At 41.4% G+C, this 19,662-nt stretch overlaps 1 protein-coding gene and 1 long non-coding RNA gene across 8 annotated transcripts in view; one reads left to right on the top strand and one right to left on the bottom strand.

The window, feature by feature from the left end:
• The window catches only part of Marchf1 (membrane associated ring-CH-type finger 1), an 846,936-nt gene that overhangs the window by 799,686 nt on the left and 27,588 nt on the right, over nt 1-19,662 (top strand). The window lies entirely within an intron of this gene.
• On the bottom strand, nt 223-11,390 carry LOC146890648 (uncharacterized). The gene is made up of 2 exons (XR_015736171.1): nt 10,786-11,390; nt 223-6,618 (listed from the first exon to the last, which is right to left on the bottom strand). It is a non-coding gene; the product is annotated as an uncharacterized LOC146890648 (long non-coding RNA).

The following is a 19,662-nucleotide window of genomic DNA, read 5'->3' as shown; positions in this document are numbered from 1 at the left end:
AACAGATTAATATTTTTGTTTGTTGTTATTGAAGTTTTATTTTAATTATAACACTTTGTCTTTCCTTTCCCCTTCTAAATTCTCCCATATACCCCTCCCCATTCTCCTTAAATTTATAGACTTTTTTATTAATCGCTACATGTACATTTATATGAGAATATATGTGTGTGTGTATGTATGTATGTATACGTGTATGCATGTATAAAATAAGGAAACAACAGATTGAGTCCATATAATGGTACATATATATTCATATATATATATAATATTTTCAGGGCTGACCATTTGGCACTGCACAACCAATTGGTGTGCTCTTTGCTGGTGAGGACCGCCTCTTAGCTTCACTCAATTGCCTGTAGTTCTTTCTGCAAGGTTGAGGCCCCAAGGACTTTTCCAATCCAGCTGGCATGTCCATTGGAATCGTCTTTGTTTATTTCACCTTTGCATGATTCACCTTGGTGAGAATTTACATGTATAGCTTCCCATTTTACTAGAAGACATTTATCTCACAGCAAACTCCTTGATCCTCTTCTCTTAGAATCTTTCCAGTCCCTCTTCTGCAATGTTCACTGATCCCTGAGTGTGGGAGTGTTTTGTAGATATATCCACTGGAACTGGGTCTCACAACTCTGCCTTCTAATTGACTGTAGTTAACGTTTAATATTTCTCATTGTTCTTCAGGGTAAACCATGATGAGAAAAGCAAGAACCTTCCTTCCCTGCAATTAAAAGAGAAAATAAAAAAGATAGGACTAGCCGGTTGGTGGTGGTGCACGTCTTTAATAGCACTCGGGAGGTAGAGGCAGGTGGATCTCTGTGAGTTCGAGGCCAGCCTGTTCTATAACAGCTAGTTCCAGGATAGGCTCCAAAGCTACAGAGAAATCCTGTCTCGAAAAACAAAAACAAACAAACAAACAAAAAAGAAACCGAAAAAAGAAGATAGGACTAAAAGAATTGAAATTAGGAAAGGGGGAGGGGAAGAGGGGAAATGAGGAAAAATATAAAAGGGAGAATGTGTCTGTGGGCAGGAATAAGGTCTACAGAAAACCAGGTCTGGATCCAGACTCCATTCCTTTTCTACTAAGTTGTAAGCTGGTGGTTATAGGCCAAGGCAAAGCCAATTCGAGTGCTTCTTGACAGCTATTGTGGAGCTGACACATTTAGAAAAAGGTCTCTGACCCTCAAAAAGGAGTCTGGATGGGTTAGAAGCCATTTTCTACTTGGCACTGAGAAGATAGCCTGATATTTATGGTCTTAGCAAGCTAGTTGTAAAAAATAAATAAATGAAAGAAGAGAAAAAGGAGAATGGAAGAAAGGAAAGAAGGAAGGAAGGGAAAAAGGAAAAGAAAAACAATATTTTATTTTTACAATGAAGTTTTTATAAGTATTAGACTACTTCAATATAAAGTTGTAGCTGAAGTATTTTTTTCTAAACAAATATAGCTAAGTTTGGAAGCTGGGTCTTCTAAGAGCGAGAAAAGGCTTGAAAGACTAGAGAGCATCTACTGGGCTGTATTCGTATATAAGATAACAGTCAGGCATCTTTGTCTGAAAGAACATAGTAAGCAAGGAATGCCCAGTTAAGTTCCAATAATCCCACTTCATCAAACAGCAAGCATTTCCTGAGAACTTCCTGTGTGCCGTTTGCTGGAGGTGGGCCGGGGGCACATCTGGTTCTGAAATGTGGGCAGGTCCAAAGAGCTTCCCCTGAGACTATAGGAATGAGTGAGACACGGCTTCTCTGACCTTAGAGAATTTGCATTCTGGTGTGGTGGGAATGGAGGTAGGAAGTTTTAAAGTGAGTTGACTGAACTCACACTCTTCATTTTGATTGATTGTGGCTTTCTGTAGTGGCCTCCACCTGTTACAAAGAAAGGTTTCTTTGATGAGTGGTGAGCTATATTTATCTTTGGGTATAAAGACGTATACCAGGATCTATACCCATAAGGTCTCACTAACGTGATTGCCTAACCATGAGGCTGAAGGAGAACGACAATATAGACATGCCAAAGTGGACAAGGAAAATCCCCAAGAGATGTCAGCCCTCCACAAAGAACTATGGGTAACTGAGAAATGCTGACAATAGGAAAAATAGTCTTCCCCAGGAAAGAGCACAGCAGTTGCTTATGTAATACCAAACGGTCAGCCCTGAAAACATGCATTCAAGTAACGCTGTACAGATGGAGCAGGCTATATTTAGGAACATGGATGTGTATGCACGCATGTAATAGCAAGGAAAAAGAGGCTATAACTTTAAAAGTGCAAGGAGGAGTATATGAGAGGGTTTGGATGTGGAACCGGGAAGACAGAAAGTTGTGTGTATTATAATCTCAAAAACAAAAAGACATGAGAAAGACCGAGTTGATGGTAATATCGTGAAATAATGGTACAATTGCAGACCTACAGGAGGATTCTTATAATTCCAGCAGTTAATTCTAACTGGAGAGAAATTAGTAGGATAATTTTGGTGACAACGCCCTCAATATTACAACTGCTTCTATGTCTCAAGAAAGAAAAAGTTTAATGAAGAGAATCCCTAGAAGAAGTGTGCCAATTGAGTATGGTGACCTAGGGACAGGACAATGAAGAAAGCAAGCCCTGCAGAAGTTGGTTGAGAAAAAAATGGCATGTTTATAGAAGCGACTGACTCTCATGGACCATTTACACTAACAGTCAGGTTATCAATGAATAAAACAGTTCTGCTTCATGACAATGAATAGCCCGTAAGGAACTGGGATATCATAAGGGGAGATTGAACTATGGCATTCTGTAGTCAACATACAACTGGTCTAAAGGGTGTAACCACTGCTTAGCCCAAAGTGGTTGTCACAATCAACACTTCTTCAAATCAGGCCCCAGCTCTTACCATGAACGCACACTAAATTTGATCAGCAGGAGTGAACCAAAGCTGCCCATGACGAGCTTGAACAATAATGTGCCTGCTTTTCCACTCAGCATGAAGTCTGTGAGTCGGCACTGACACTGTGAATTCACTATCACTGCAAGACTTCCACCAACGTTCCTACTCACCCACGGGATCCCTCTGTGTAGCCAGAGGCTTGAGGAGCTGTCAATGCCACCATCAGATGAGCAAGTCAACGAGTAGCCTTAGCCCTGAGAGGAAACCGTAGACTCATCCATCGGGCACCCTAGCTATGACCCAGGAGGAAGGACACACGTGATGCTTGAAATGAAATCTTTCTTTGCTCTCAGGCTTCATGGCCATCAGCACATCTTCTTTGCTGCCTTGGCTGGCATATTCGGAGCTGTCACTGACTAGAGACAGATGCTATCTGAACTTTCGGATGCTGGCCCAAGTGGTTTTCAACTCAGTTACTACAGATTCAGTTCTTTGACTCCTGTTAGTAACCCTCTGGTCCCAACTCATTTCTGCAGTTGCAAAGCCAAGAGCTAAGAAAGCAAAGGACAGCTCAGTTACACAGGGTGCCTCCTTCCCTGAGGACCATTTCTGATTATATCAGATGAATCACATTATGAAGCTATGTTGGAAACAAAACCCAAACAGCATGTTAAGCCAAAGAGGAGCATAACTCTGACTTCCTTTTAAAAGAAATATCATTTTATGACAGGAAAATCCTATTCAAAATTGCTTTGTGGTGATTTACTAGAGCAGAGAATCAGAGTTGTAGACTTTGAACAGTGTTACAAAGAGGCACTTGCTGAGGAAGGAAGCAAGCTGTTCCAATAACCTGTCTTTTCGATAACAGGCTTTCCAGCAGAGGCTTGGTGCTTCCCAGATAAATCTGTGCTTGGCCATGCCACGGTAATTGGACTGGATCTTAACAAGCTTTCTCCTGTGTGACTCAAAACCAGCTTTCGAGCAGTAATCCTTGTTTATGCTCATGATTTACGAATATGCAAAAGCCATAAGGGATATTCCTTGGGGAGAAGCTTTGAAAGGGAGACTGTAGGAAAAACCAACAGAATCAGGGCAAGACATCTTTTTCTCAACATAATCAGCATTCAGAGAAAGTACGGATGGCCCTAGGTGTCTTGTAGATGTACAGGCTGGGGTAAAACACATTTCACTCCCCTTCTCCTTCCTGTCTTGGCTGCCCAGAGTTTCCATCTTGTCTAACAAGGCTCATAAAAAAAACCTGAGCACTAATATTTCATAGGTCAGGTGACGCTGCCTTGCCATGGAATTAGTTTTCTTTTAACCTAATTTGGTAAATCGTTTGCCATGTTGACATAACAGAGGTCCTGCATGGCCATGGATTTCTTGACAAAACCCTTCCATGTTGTCAAGGCAACCAACTTCACTGCTTTTTTTTCCTCTAGAAAACAATTTCCAACATTGCAAACCCTAAATCACAATCATCCCTTATAAAACTCGGGGTCAGATATGTCCCCTCTATGTGTAAAGCTGTTACTTTTTTATGAGATACTGTGTCGTTACAGTGAAAGAATTTGACTTGAGGGATAAAATGTGTATTAAAACACCGGAGTTAAAATAATCCCACAGCATTTTCATCTTGTTGCTTCATTCCCAGGAGATACGAGATTCTTTACTATTTGCAGTTACATTTATTTCTTGAAACTGCTGTATCCATGTTGACATATTTCGACGCAATTTCTATGCAAATTATTTGTCATCAACACCTTTCTTGTGGTTTATGAAATTAAATGGCTGGAAAGAAAGTATGTTCAGGGGTTAGTACCCTCCACTTGTTACATATTTGCCCGTTTTAAGAGTCAAGACCTTGTGAGAATGCTTTTCCATGTAAATGGAGTCACTTTACAATTCCCTGAGAATCTCTTGAATTCAAGCGGCAAGCAACCTTGTCTCCAGAGACCTCATCCCCAGCCCACTTGTTTTAAAGGGAAATCCCATGGAAGGAGAGGAAGAGTGGCCTGATGCTTTTGTTAGTTCCCTAATAAGAGGAGCTCACTTAGTTCTGAAGAGGTAAGGGTTATTTTTAGATCTGGATGTCCCACAATGGACTACACAGGCCACATTTTGTTTAACAGTAATCCCAAGTAATTCTCCATTCTTAGTCAACCAGGACCAGTGGTCTAAATATCCAGTTATGTTTTCAAATATCGATAAGGCTCCCTTGCCCTTACATTTTTGCTTGGAAGTCAATTACCAAGTTGGTAGTCATGTTTAATTTTACAATTCCCCAAAAGGTTTTAGAACAGAAGTGTGTGGCTCTAAATGAAGTTTCTGTATGACACTTACTTAGTGGGTCACAACACTTTCACATGGTCACAACACGTTCACATCGCACATGTCAGCTCCTTCAGCCGGCACTGGGTTGCTGGGTAGTTCCTAATATTCCTCCCTTTTGCTTATTATAAAAGGTGAGAAAATAAGAGACAGCTGAGGAGGCAGGAATTGGGGGCACGGTGCTCTCTAAACTGCTTAGTGCTCTCTGGGGGTGTTGATATCTTTGGGGGCCCAAGAAAGCTTCCCAGCTTTCTGTCCTGGCAGAGCAGGCTGTTTCACTTGCTGAGTAGGCTCTGTAGGGCCTTCTGGAGCTAAGAATGTGCATGAGACAGCTCTGAGGCTGTATCACCTGGGGCTGGCCACTTTGAAGCTGTCTAGGATACAGATTTTGAGGGAAAACCTGGAGCTGGTGCTGGGGCAGTCTGCAGTTGGTATGAAATCTGTTGGTACTGATAGACCAGGTAGAAAAGGTAAAGATAAAAAGTTTAAGAGAAAATTTTTATCCAGGTTGTACATTTTGTACATTTAAAACTTCTAGGCCCATGGTCCCACTAGTTGGAGATAGGGAATCCCAAGACCAGGGAAAAGAGAGAGAGAGAAAAAAAAAATCCCACCCTCAGGAATAGGCAGAATTGGCAGATGGGGAACAGGTTGTTAATTGACAATACTTACCTGGTGTCTATTTGACCTTTCAGAGGTAGATTCAAGCTGACTCCCTGAAGTTTACAAGAATTTTTTGTTTACAGAAAGAGACATTTTTAGGTATGTTAGCTTTACCATTGTTTGTAATCGGTACTGAAATCCACATAGTAGAAAAGGCAGTAGATTTGTGCTGCTGAATCACTGTAGAAGATTGGGAGCCCAAAAGTTAAAAGCATGAACACTCTTCCTTCTATCCAGAACACTGGGTGTTGTTCTTTACAGTGGCAGGTGTTCCTAGCGGGACAGCGGTGTGTGGGAGACCACAGCCCACAGCGGACCTCCATGGTCCTCTTGGCGGGTGGGAGACTGCCAAGGGTGAAATACGAACAGAGATACACCATGCAGAGAGAGTTTGGGTATGGGGTTTATTTAGTGGGTTATGGAAGGGAAGGGGAAGAGAGAGAGAGGGAGAGAGAGAGAGACAGAAAGAGAGAGAGGGAGGGAGGGAGGGAGAGAGGGAGAGAGAGGGAAAGAGGGAGGGAGGAGAGAAAGAGGTGGGGAAGAGATAGAGAGGCAGCAGCCACCTCTTCAGAAGAGGGACTGGAAGAGAGAGCACAGGCTGGAGGAGGTGGGGATTGCCTCTGAGGAAGGAGGGGAGTGGATGGGGCTTGTCAGGCTGGAGGAGGTGGGACTTGCCTCTGAGGAAGGAGGGGAGTGGGTGGAGCTTGTCGCTTACCAGGACAGGCTATCCCAAGTGGTAGGACAAGCCAACAGCAGTTCATAACACTGGGTACATAAGATGAGGTAGATGTTTTTAGAAGAATAAGGCATACTTTTAAGTCTATACTTAGAAGACAACCAAATTTAAAATCTTAAGCTTGTAACTATGATAATAATAGTCAGTGTTGACCAGAACTAGACTAATAACTTATTAAAACCTCATCGGTTAATGTTAAAATTCTTTTGAAGTTTTAAAATAACAATAATGTAGAGAGAGAAAAGAATTGGAATTATTTTTCATTTTTACATATATTTTAAATCACTTTCTTATATCTTTACAAATTGCACTTCTACACTTTAAGATGCCTTCTTAGACCTTTATAACTTTTATTTATATAAATAACTTAAATGTTTTTATCAACCCTCACAACTTAAACTTTTGTATCCTCAGACCTTACATGAAATTTACACTTTTTTCCATCCAATCATTTGCCACGTGACACAGGTGATTGACTACTGACAGAAGCCATTGTAATGTGAGTTCTTTTTAATGACAGAAGAGAAAAAAGTTACATTGAAGATTGTTTTATGACTTCCTGTCTTTTTAGAGTCAGGTAGCAAGGTAAACTGTCTAGATCTAGAAATAGCTCTAGGTAATTGGGGCCTAAGGCTCACAGTTTACATGTGAAGAGGTCTAAGAAGGATAAATTTCACCTGAGTAAGCAGAAAGTACAGACCAAGCAGCTTCTGAATCAACTAAAACTGGCAGAGGCTCACTGGCTACCTGGGCAATCACACTGAGGTCCTCCATGGTCCTTGTAGGCAGAGCTCCCAGGGCAGCTTCAGTCAGCTGCCACCAGACCCAGACTTTTCCTGCACAGTAGGAACTTGAGTGACTGTCCTACCTTGTCTAGGCAAAGTGGACTGATAGACTCCCCAGTATCCTGCTTGTCCACAGTTTGGACAAGATCCTGGCAGTGGTTGAAGTGAAGGGCATTTTTTCACCCAGTAGTCAGCCTTGCCACACTTAAAGCAAGCTCCTGGTGGATTTCTTCTCTGTCCCACCATCTTCTTTGGAGGAGATTAGGAGTGTTGCAACGAGCTGACATGTCTATTGTGGAAAGAGCCCCTCCCTCTTTTAAAATTAAACATTTTAAGTGGCATATTCAGCAGATCTCTGAAAAGTTCTCTTGAGAACCATCTCTCTATTAAGTTTACCTAAACTTAACAAACTTTATTTCTAGTTACATACAGGAGGCTAAATAAATCTCCTTCCCTGTAATTGTTACATTCGCACTTAGCATGACTACAAGTATATGTCTGAAGATGTTAAGAATTTGATCATTTATACAGTAACTGGCCCTTAACTTGCATATATTAATTGTTCTTAACAGTTTAAATGTTAGCAGTTTTCATGAAATTAGGATTTTGTAGTCTTATCCCTGTTAAGTTCAAGCTTTTAAAATAACAATGTTTGAATTGAAGCTATTTTCATATCAAAATAAAACATTTTTGGGGGGAGACTAGCAAGTTTATTGATTTTTTTATAGTACACCATTATAAAATCTTGCAGGATTTTCTTATTTTATTTATTTATTTATTTATTTATTTTGGTATGACTTAGTCTATCCAAATCTCTAAAGCTTAGGGTAAGTTAGATAAATATTACTATGAACCTGAGCAGACCTTAAGAATTTTTTTTACCTTTTTTATAAGATTTATTTATTAATTATGTATGCAGGGTTCTTCCTGAATATATGCCTTCAGGCCAGAAGAGGGCACCAGATCTCATTACAGATGGTTGTGAGCCACCATGTGGTTGCTGGGAATTGAACTCAGGACTTCTGGAAGAGCAGTCAGTGCTCTTAACCTCTGAGCCATCTCTCCAGCCCTGACCTTAGGAATTTTTAAATCTTGATGATCAAACATACCTTATTTACCAAACATATGCTGTTATGTATCTAAATTTTCCAGCAGCTTGGTGTTGAAAAGTTAGCAAAGACATAAGTAGCTATCTCAAATTAGCTTTTGTTAATCTGAGTAGACTTTTATAACCTTAAGTTTTTATCATCATATACAGTAAATACAAAACCAGAGTTGAACCATGTATATAGTAAGTTATAGCAAATATAACCTAATACTAATTCAAATTACTTTAAAGACATGTTGTTGCTTCCTTAGCCTAAGAAGAGACACAGCAATGGGCAGAGAGCTCCTTAGCACTGAGAAGGTCTGTAATTGTTGCCATATGCCCCATGGCCATCTAAAGATGGTGGTTAAGTCACATAGCATATACTCTTTAATCTTAGTAAAAATGGCTACCAGCCTTGTAACTACTTACATCTTGATGAGGTTTTGGGCCAAGATGGAGGAGAGCTACATAGTTGCTATTTGAAAGCATCTGTTTTCCTAGTAGATCTATTTTATAGTGAAAGTTGAATCCAAGTTACACACATATACAAGCACAAATATATCCTAAACAAGAATTGAATCACATATAATATGTTGGAGCAAATTAAGATTATCTGTATATAGATTTTAATTATGTCTTTTGTTATGTTTAAAGCCAAATTTTATAACAAATTTTAACAATTTTAAACCATTCTCAAGGAATGTACAAATCCTGAGATAAAGGTCACAGCATAATCTTAAGAGGTATTTTGTTGTTGTTGTTTTTGTTTTTGTTTTTGTTTTGTTTTGAGAGCAGAGCACAGAGAAATTGTAGAGATAAAAGAGAGTCTTAAGAGTGGAAAGTAGGGAAAGTCTGTTATGCCCAAATGCGTGGGTCCCTGCAAAAGCCAACAAGGAGACCGAGTCCCGTATGTAAAAACAAAGAGCCTTTATTTTAATCAAGTTTGTGAACTTGGGCTCTCCACATGTCCAACGCATTGGAATAACTGGAGAGCCCCGAGCTCAATTAGAATTGGGTTTTTATAGTAGGAAAGGTCGGGATCTCTGAGGTTCAGGACCCCTGATTGACTGACATTTGTCTAGGGTGTCCTGGTGAGGTGTGCTGGCAGGGTCCTATCTACAGTGGTTACAATGTTAGGCATTTCATTTGAATGGTCTGCTCCTGGGCGGTGGTCGGGTTTTTCTGCTACCAGTTACTGCTTCAGGGTAAACTACTGAGACTCGGGCCTCTTATTAAATTTATCGAGGGCCAAGTTCTACTCTGGCAGGTGATAAGGGTTGGAAATAAAAAACTTTCTTTGGGTGACCTGCCCATTTTTAGCTTATTGTGGCTGGCCCCCACAAGTGCAGAGCAGAGCAAGTTTAGATGTAAGCTATTCAGGGATCATTTGTCTGTGCAGCAGCAGTGGTTGGGATTTGAAGGAATTTGGAGATCAAGGCTTGCCAAATTTTGCCATTGATTTGTACTGAGGCAAACCTGTTGTGACAAAATCTGGGTCTGTAGAGGAAGAGAGAGAGAGGGTCACAGAACAGAACATCCTAAGGGTGTGTTCCTATAAACGCCAAGAGGGAACTGAAAGCGAAGTTATGGGAACGCAAGCTGGAGCCAGAGACAACCAGGAGAGCGCAGAGGAAAAGGGAACCAGAAAGCTTCTTTAGGAGAGAGACCCATATGGGTGGGTGTAGCAGGCCAGAGCCAGCAGAGCCAGTTGCCCATGTCGTGGGAGCCCCAAGTGTTATGATATGATGTGAGATTAGGCCTTGGTGGTCGAGTTGGGTCCAAGGAACCCCAGGGTGGAGAGAGACACAGGCCAGCTTACCTGGGGAGTTTTATTGGAGGAAAAGAAGACAGTGGCGGCGTGGGGGAGGGAGATAGGGGAGAGAGAAAGGGAGTGCAGGGAGAAGAGAGAGAGTGTGTGTGAGAAGGAGAAAAAGAGAGACAGAGAGATGCTGAGAGAGGAAGAGGAAGAAAAGAATTAGGTAGAGTTCCGCTTTTTAAAGTTATGGGGTATGGGCACAATACATGTGCACAGAGACCACACAGCAGGCCCGGATACTGCCTGCCATACTCATAGGAGTGATGCACTCTAACAGGTCCCCAAGTGGCAGGGCAAGATGTGCCCGGATGCTAACACCAAGGATGTGGAAGCAGGTTCCCGGAACCAGAGAGATACTTATGGCAGAGGACAGGGAAACGCGGTTGGAGCTGCAGACAAGATCGTAGGTGCCCACCCGCAGGGACCAGCGGGCCAGAGGGAGGCAGCAACTGAAAACCAGACTCTAGAATCTGAAATCAAAGTCACAAATAAAGATCATACATACCTAAGGAGAGTCAGGGCAGCAGTTTGGTTCAGAGCCAGCATGGCAGGGGAGAGCAGGTGGGTGCTGGGCGCGTCCAACACTGCAGCCAGCCTCTCCTTTGCTTTCCACTCCCCTCTTCCTAGGTCCAACTCTGGCTTCCACTTTGCAATAAACTTAAAATTCCATCAATCTGAACTTAAAACAGGACATTTATACAGTGTTGGAGGCAGAGGAGACCGGACAAAACCAGTCAGAGCTTGGAGCAGAGAAAAAGAAAGAGGGGATGTGGATTCCTTTTCTGTTACCCTCAACTGCTTGCAGTATAAAGACAAATAAGTTTGAAGCTCACAGGTCTGGTGCCAGATGGAGAGAATACTCTGTGGGTGAGGAAGAGCGGAAGGTTCAAGGCCTGAAGTCCAAGGCATCCTCAGGATGGAGTCCTCAGGAGGACTGAGCAAGAAAGACACAAACTGTCCAGTAGATGGACCTTACACTGGGCAGGGCCCGAGGAGACTGTCACCTGGTATCAGAACTTTCAAATAAATCCAAAGGGCAAAAGCCGAGCTAAGAAACAAAGCCTCACCCTAGGGAAAGGATCAAAGGAGGAGTTGGAGAAGAAGGTCAACCATAGATTTATAGACCATGGCTGGGGGCACCTCCACCTCTAAGAATACCAGAGGGGGACTGGACGATCCATGGTCACTACCCCGGGTTCAGGGACGTATTTGCATTGACCAAAGGGAAAATTTAAACAGCTGCCGAGGTTGGTTGCCCAGCGATTAGTCTAAGTGAGTTGATTGCAGGTGGACTGAAGATATGGAATAGGATCCTAGTGCAGCTTAGACCCCCGAGGGACAAGTGCAAACGCACTGGGATGTCCTCCCAAGTCAGCACCAAGGTTAAGGGTGCAGGAAGAGTGCCTTGGTGAATGAGTGACTGAGTGAGAGATCAGGTCTTGGTGTGTGTGGGGAGCAGGACTTTCAGAGGGTATGAGTGCTGTATTTGGAGGCTGGTAATGATGTGGCTGCTATGGTACTGAAACTCTGAAGACAGGGGGAGGGGCTGGTTCCGGAATGTGGGCGGTTCCTAACAAAGATTGGCATTTCTTCTCAGTCAGTTAATCTAGTTTCTATGAAGGCCAGAATCCAAGCCGAGGCATAGTGGTGGGCCTTCCCACCTCAAATAACCTATCAAGAAACTCCCTCACAGGCATGCCCAGGGTTTGCCTCCTAGGTATTTCCAGGTCCCGAAAAGTTAGCAATCAGGACTAACAACCATTGCAGTGGGTTTTATTCCTTAAAAATATAATGCTGGCGTGACCGCAGCCGCTAGTCCAGGCATATACAGCCAGAGTGGTGCAGATTTCCCACGGCCAGCGGCAGAGCGGCAGCTCATCCCGGACAGGCTGGTGCTGCCATGTGGCCAGGAGAGTCACCCAAGCAGGCGGGTGGAGACGGCGGATAAAAGGTTTACAGGACATAGTAAATAGACATAAGGCTGAACATAAAGCTGAACATTTATTACTTAAAAGAGAAAGAAAGACAGAAATAGGAAAAGGGAAAGAGAGAGAAAACACATGTGCACACGCCAAGAGAGGGAACAGAAAAAAAGAAAGATGGCAAGGAGAGGTCAGAAGTCCCTGGGAGTGGGCGTGGCTTGCCCCTTAAAGGGACCAGAGACCAAAAGAATAACAGTGGGTACAGAAATCCATATAGAAACTTAAGTGACTGCTGAAGGAAGCTGTGGTAACAGGAAGTAAAACCATAAGGCAACCACAAGGAAGATGTGTACCTGGGCCCTCTATGGAGTTGGGTGGGGAAGAACGGCAGAAGCAAAGATGAATTCACGGCCAATTAAATGATTTGTAAGCCACCTTTCTTGTTACATCTATGTTTGAAGACATTTCTATAAATGAACCACTAAATACATAGACTGTGAGGTCCCTGAGATCCTAAGGGAAATCTCCTCCCAGGATATCATTAAATAAACCCAGCAGAGGGACAGGCCATTTACAACTGTAAACTAGGAAGATTATGTTAATGGTCACAATCATTAGCCAGAAGCTCCCAATTGCTAACTAATGCCTGCACCGTGCTTTGTTATGTACATAGCCCCGTTTAATCCTCCCCAGAATGACAAACTGATGTGTTGGTTTTTTTTTTTTTTGTAAGATTTGTTTTGTAATAATGCTGATGTGTGTGTGCATGTGTACAGATGCCCACAGAGGCCAGCAGAAGGCACTGGACCCCACAGTTGGCATTATAGACAGTTGTGAGCATCCTAATGAGAGTGAAACGAACCCAACTCAGGTCCTTCGGAAGAGCCGCACAAGCTGCTTACCGCTGAGCCATCTTTCCAGCCAAGAGGGCCTGGTCATAGTGTCGCAGAGAGGAAGACTGAGATGGGAGAGGGTTGAAGAACTTTAAAATGTCGTACCAGTTTTCCACATGGAATAACTGGACTCTAGCCTAAGTGATGGCTATATCCAATGGCATGGGTTGTAAACTTCTTGACAGAACCTCTGTGGTCCGGAAGAGGGGGAAGCTGAGAAGTAACAGAGTCCTACCGCTGTACAATGCACAAACAAGGAGGGACTGTGGAGCACTCGGTTCTAAACAAGTTGTCTTTATCAAACCCTTCCCCTTAAGGCATAAGAATATATGCAAAAGAGGAGGCAGAAAGTCTGTGAGAGCCAGAGGGGGTGGAGGACACCTAGGAAGCAGTGTGTTCCACACACAGCAGGACCGGAGGCAAGTATGAACTCACAGAGACTGTAGCAGCACAGAGTCAAGCCAGACATGGATGCCACCCCTAACTGAAAAATTATTTGCAGTTACTAACCACTTTCAAAGGAAAAATAAGTTTTCACCAGTGGAGTTTCATGGAGTACATCAACCACACTTAAGAGCAGGCCTCATGCCCAGGAGCAGTCGGTCAGCACAAAAAGAAGTCTGTGGATTTTGTTTGTTTTATGTATTCATTTGGGCACTGTTTGAATCTTCCTGGTTTGGGGTTTGTTTGTTTTGATTTTCATTTTGGAGAGGGCTGAGGGTGTATTTGTTTCCGTCTTTAGTTTCTGAGTGAGAATATTAAGTTGGGTGGACAGAGAAGTGGTGGGAAGGAGCTTGGAGAAGCTGATGGAGGGGAAAACGTGATCAGAATATATTATATGACTTAAAAAAAATGAGTAAGGAGAAGTCATATTGTCAGGGTGGCTTAGGAACTCTTTTCCCCAGGACAGCAGTTGAGATTGGATGTGCATAGTGGGAACACAGCTGCCATTGAGATAAAGAAGGGAGGACATTCTAGAGAATCGCTCCTCTAAGCGCACAGAAAATGAACAACTTAGAAACTGAAAATAGTTGTCTGTCCTGGAGAAAAAGATGACCACAACAGAAAGAATATGATAGAAAACTGGAGAAAATTAAAAAAAAACACATAAACAATAAATATAAACACAATCCCACTTCATTAGCAATCTAAAAAGTAAAACATTTAAATAGTCTTTTACTGGTTTTTCATTGCTTAAATCCTAAAGTTTACACAGACTAATATGGAAAATATGTAATATTTTCTTACAGTGCAGTGTGTGTTTTGTGTCTATGTGTGTGTTTGTGTGTGTGTGTGTGTGTGTGTGTGTGTGTAAGAGAGAGAGAGAAAGGTCTTAAATATGTCAAGTAATTTGTCTCTAATTTTGTATGTAATAACTTATATTAATAAATACATGAAATAAACACTAATGAAATGTGTAGGTATATATAATGATTAACTTTTGATACTTTTTCCATAACAGTGAGTACCAATATCTGAAATTTATTAATATTTTCTGTAGAAGAAAGCAAATGAAATCCTTCATCACTATGAAAAAGAAAAAATATTTATCTAAAACTCTAAAGCCAAGGCAATTTTCTAATAGTTGGCAAGAAAAAAAATCAGATTGGAAGGCATTAACTTAAATAGAATTTCTCACAGGTAACTTGCTTATGCTTAAAAAATAATGGGGACGTCTACCAAAATCTTCTATAACCAGTAAGTGAATTTAGTAAGATTTCTAGATATAAGCTCAGTATATAAAAATCAAATGTATCTCTATATACAAACCCCCAAAATATTGTAAAGTGTGATTTAAAATTTAAACAAAGCCAGATGTAGCAGTGCACATCTATGTACTAGTACTCAGAGTACCCCCAAAAGTTAGAGACTAGCCTAGGCTACATAATGAGATTCTGTCTCAAAACCCTAAATAAACATAAATAATTAAAGGTAAAACATTATTAATAATCTTCCAAAGACTAGGTATTTAGGGACAGACATGACAAAAGTCCAAGATACAAGCCCTGAAAAGTACAAGGCATCGCTAAGATGAAGATGTAAATAAGTAGAGAGATAAACTTTGTTCCAGGGTTGAAAGAATACATGTGTTAAGACAAATCTGTCTGTTAAGATGATCCACAAACTCAATTCAATACTAATAAAATTTCTATAAAGATTTCTAAATACATTGCCAAATTAATTATTAAATTGGTATAAAAGTCAAGAAATTAGAATAGCCAGACAACTTTGCGAGTAACAGTTGAGGCATGTAAGACTGCAGGACCTAAGTAAGCTACATACAATGATTGTCAAGACAGGCAAGTAAATCAGTGAGCCAACTCAAGAATCAAGACATAGACTATCACATATGCAATCAACTGATTGAGGCATATAAGACTGTAGGACCAAACCACATAGAATAACACGTGAGGCATATAAGACTGCAAGACCCAAGCCACACAGAATGGTTGTCAAGACAGGAAAGTAAATCAGTGAGCCAAACTCAAGAATCAAGACAGAGACTATCACATGTGCAATCAACTGGGACTTGACAAATATTCATAAAAGCAACTCAGACAAATGAGAAAAAACAAAGTATGATGCACATCTCACTCCACATACAAAAATTAGCAATAATTTTTGTTCAATAAATGTAGAACCTACACTGTGCCACCTCCACAAAAAAAGCATAAGAAAAAAACTTTTATGACTTTTTATTAGGCAAATATTTTTAGCAAACAAGATCCACAAAAGAGAAGCCTGAGTGATGGATCAGTGAGTAAGATTATTTATTCTGCAAGCACAAGAACCTGACTTCAAATGCTAAGCACCACATTAAAAACAAGACAAAACAAACAAAAAAAACAGGCATAAGCTGTGTGTGCTTGTAATTTCAGCATTAGGAGGCAAAACAATGATCCTGAGACTTTGCGGCCATCCAGTCTCAGCAAAAATGGTGGATTTCTGGTTTACTGAGAGACCTTGTTTCAAGACAGCAAGGAAGACAATAGGAGAAAATGATTGGCATTCAGCTTCGTCATCCACATGCATGGGCACTCATGGCCATACATTAATGTGTGTGCACCCATATGCAAGATTCTGTCTCAAAATAAAAACTGCTTAAAACATCCATTTGATATATCAAACTTGGCTAAAGTATCTTTTCAAAAGTTACTGCATGTCAGGCAGTGATGGTACATGCCTTTAACAGCATTTGGGAGGCAGAGGCAGAAGGATCTCTGTGAGTTTGAAGCCAACCTGGTCTACAAAACAAGTTCTAGAACAGGCTCCAAAACTACACGTAGAAACCCTGTCTCGACTTAGACAACAACGAGGACTTACATAGATCTAATCTACATGGGAAGTAGAAAGTAGAAAAAAAAAACAAGATTTCCTGAGTAAATTGGGAGTATGGGAACCTTGGGGGAGGGTTAAAGGGAGGAGGGGAGAGGCAGTGAGGGGATCAGAGAAAAATGTAGAGCTCAATAAAAGTCAATTAAAATTGGGGGGAGGGGGGAAGAAAAGATACCCTGTCTTGAAAAACAAAAACAAAACAGAAAAAAGAGGTAACGCCAAGATAATGAAATTCCAAGCCACACATTGAGAAAAGTGCTGTAAAATCAAATGTCTCATAAAAATCTTATATCTCTTTCATGAAGAGATCTGAATATTTACAATTCAAAAAGTAAGTATTATTGAGAAATTTTAATAGGCATGCCACCAAAGACTCCATCACGTCGAGGGATGTCATCATAATTAGTCACCTGATGTGTGCACATTCCAACAATACCCACCATTATAAGCCCATTAGTACAGACGCTGTAGGAAGGACTGATTATTCAGGTCCCAGGAAGGAACTGAAGCTATAATCCTTGCAGGCTGCTGGTGAGAACACCTTGGAAAATAACTTGGCATTTTTTTTACACATACACCATGCATGTAATCAAAGCATTCCAATCAAAGTCTTTTATCCAACAGAAATAAAAATGTATGCCCATATAAAAATTAGACCATGGATGTTCACAGAAGACTAGATCCAAATGGGATGGGACAGAAATGCTGAAGAGATGAGGTAATTAAAATGTTCTGGCAAAGCTCTCTACTGGAATGCTATATAATACTACAACAATGGTTGAATACTGATAGATGATACAACATGAACAGACTTTAAAGTAATTCTGTTAAATGAAAGAAACCAGAAATAATAATGTGGGCTATATCATTCTATTTCTATGAGAGAGCATAGTGTTGGAGGTTGTACCTATTGGCATATGTCTCTGAGGCAGGAGCTCACGCTACTGCAGGTGTTATATCAGAAATAAATAATAGTATCAAGAGAGGTAGCAGTAGGGGAATAGTAACTCCAGCTCCCAGACATGCCCATGGGGGCAGTGTGTCCAGGATAGCTGTAACACAGCCAACATAAAAATCATAAATGAACTTAGAACATGATGGCCTTTCGGTTTTTTAGATTTACTTTTTTCACATGTGTTCTTCCCACGCGTGAAGTTTGTAAATGACATGATGACACAGTGTCCAAGATTTAGATGACAAGTTTACAGAGTGACTGTAGTCTAGTCTCCACAGTCCTACAGAGAATGATTGTAGTCTAGTCTCCACAGTCCTACAGAGTGACTGTAGTCTAGTCTCCACAGTCCTACAGAGTGACTGTAGTCTAGTCTCCACAGTCCTACAGAGTGACTGTAGTCTAGTCTCCACAGTCCTACAGAGTGACTGTAGTCTAGTCTCCACAGTCCTACAGAGTGACTGTAGTCTAGTCTCCACAGTCCTACAGAGTGACTGTAGTCTAGTCTCCACAGTCCTACAGAGTGACTGTAGTCTAGTCTCCACAGTCCTACAGAGAATGATTGTAGTCTAGTCTCCACAGTCCTACAGAGTGACTGTAGTCTAGTCTCCACAGTCCTACAGAGTGACTGTAGTCTAGTCTCCACAGTCCTACAGAGTGACTGTAGTCTAGTCTCCACAGTCCTACAGAGTGCCTGTAGTCTAGTCTCCACAGTCCTACAGAGTGACTGTAGTCTAGTCTCCACAGTCCTACAGAGTGACTGTAGTCTAGTCTCCCACAGCATACAGAGAGTGACTGTAGTCTAGTCTCCACAGTCCTACAGAGTGACTGTAGTCTAGTCTCCACAGTCCTACAGAGTGCCTGTAGTCTAGTCTCCACAGTCCTACAGAGTGACTGTAGTCTAGTCTCCACAGTCCTACAGAGTGACTGTAGTCTAGTCTCCCACAGCATACAGAGAGTGGCTGTAGTCTAGTTTCCCAGGTTGTTTGGATGGTTTCACCAACCAAACAGTCTTACTAGATAAGAAATGTAAACTTTTACAGTCAGAATACGTCCAGTGCATGTTGGAATTTATCTTAATAAAGCTGTTGTCATCTCTAACTAATCAGGAAGCAGGAATGGGTGGCTCCCAGTCTTCATTTCTTGCTTCTCCTTCCTGCGAATAGAGAAGGTATCTCCACAACCTTCCTCAAGGTAGCCCTGTATGTTGGCCCCTGTACGTGCAAAGGCTCTGGAGCACCCTAAAAGGGATTCTCATTCTGACAATGCAGACAGCTACTTGCAGAAGTATACAACATGGAAGGAAACGGCCCCTGCTAGGCAACCAATGGGTAGCCTCCATTCCTGAGTGCCGCTGGAGTGAGGAGCAGTATGCATGAGACACAACACAGATCAGTCTTAAGGGAAAGAACATTTGTCTTTTAAGAGGGGACTCAGGCCCTTTATGGCTCCTATCCTTGTCTTATTCCTAATTTTTATTGATTTCTTTTTAATTAGTTTACAAAATACTGAGTTTCACTATGATATTTCCATGGACATATCACTGCACCTTGCATGGACTCTCCTCACCCCTCGCTCTCCTTGCCTTGCTGCTCCCATTCCTCCCAGCTGCACCCATCCTGATCCCTTATGTCATATGAATGTGTGTGTTTTCAATGTAGATTCTGTGTATGAAAGAAAAGACCTATTCATCTGACATTCTCCCTTTCCCTTGTTGGCTCTTGTTCCCTGTTTGTCCTCCCTCGGCCATCTTTCAACCCTGTGTCACACAGTGGCTCTTTGCTGGTCGATTCTCCAGCTGCTTAGTGAGCAATTGTTCTTTCTCTGTAAGGAAACAACCTCCTTATCACCACCCCACTTTCCGCCTCTGTTGTGGGTATGCTAGCTCTCTCCTGCCTTTCTCTGCCCTCTTAGGACAATGAACACTCTCAAGGGGGTAGGCAGTCTTTTCACTTTCTAAATCATCAGCAACTGCCTGCATCCCCACTCCATCCTTCAAGGGCTAAGAAAACAAAACAAAGAGACACAGAATTATAATTACATTTTTAAAAGTTTGAATGCTTACATTCCAGCATATTTGAATGTGCATAAAAAAGAAAAACTGTCAGCAAAATTATGAATAATTTTTATCTGTTTTAAATTTCTGTATTTTATAAATTATCTCCATTGAACAGGCAGCTGATAAAATGATAATATTGTGAAATGAAATATAAAGACATAGAAGTAAATTTCCATGTTGGAGGAAAGGCATTACCAAGAAAGACAGGTAAAAAATAAAT

The sequence above is a fragment of the Myodes glareolus genome, chromosome 23 (assembly GCF_982192425.1).
Source record: "Myodes glareolus chromosome 23, mMyoGla1.1, whole genome shotgun sequence".
Classification (NCBI taxonomy): domain Eukaryota; kingdom Metazoa; phylum Chordata; class Mammalia; order Rodentia; family Cricetidae; genus Myodes; species Myodes glareolus.
The sequence above is the reverse complement of the archived record's forward strand: the minus strand, read 5'-3'. Positions and strand labels throughout refer to the sequence as shown.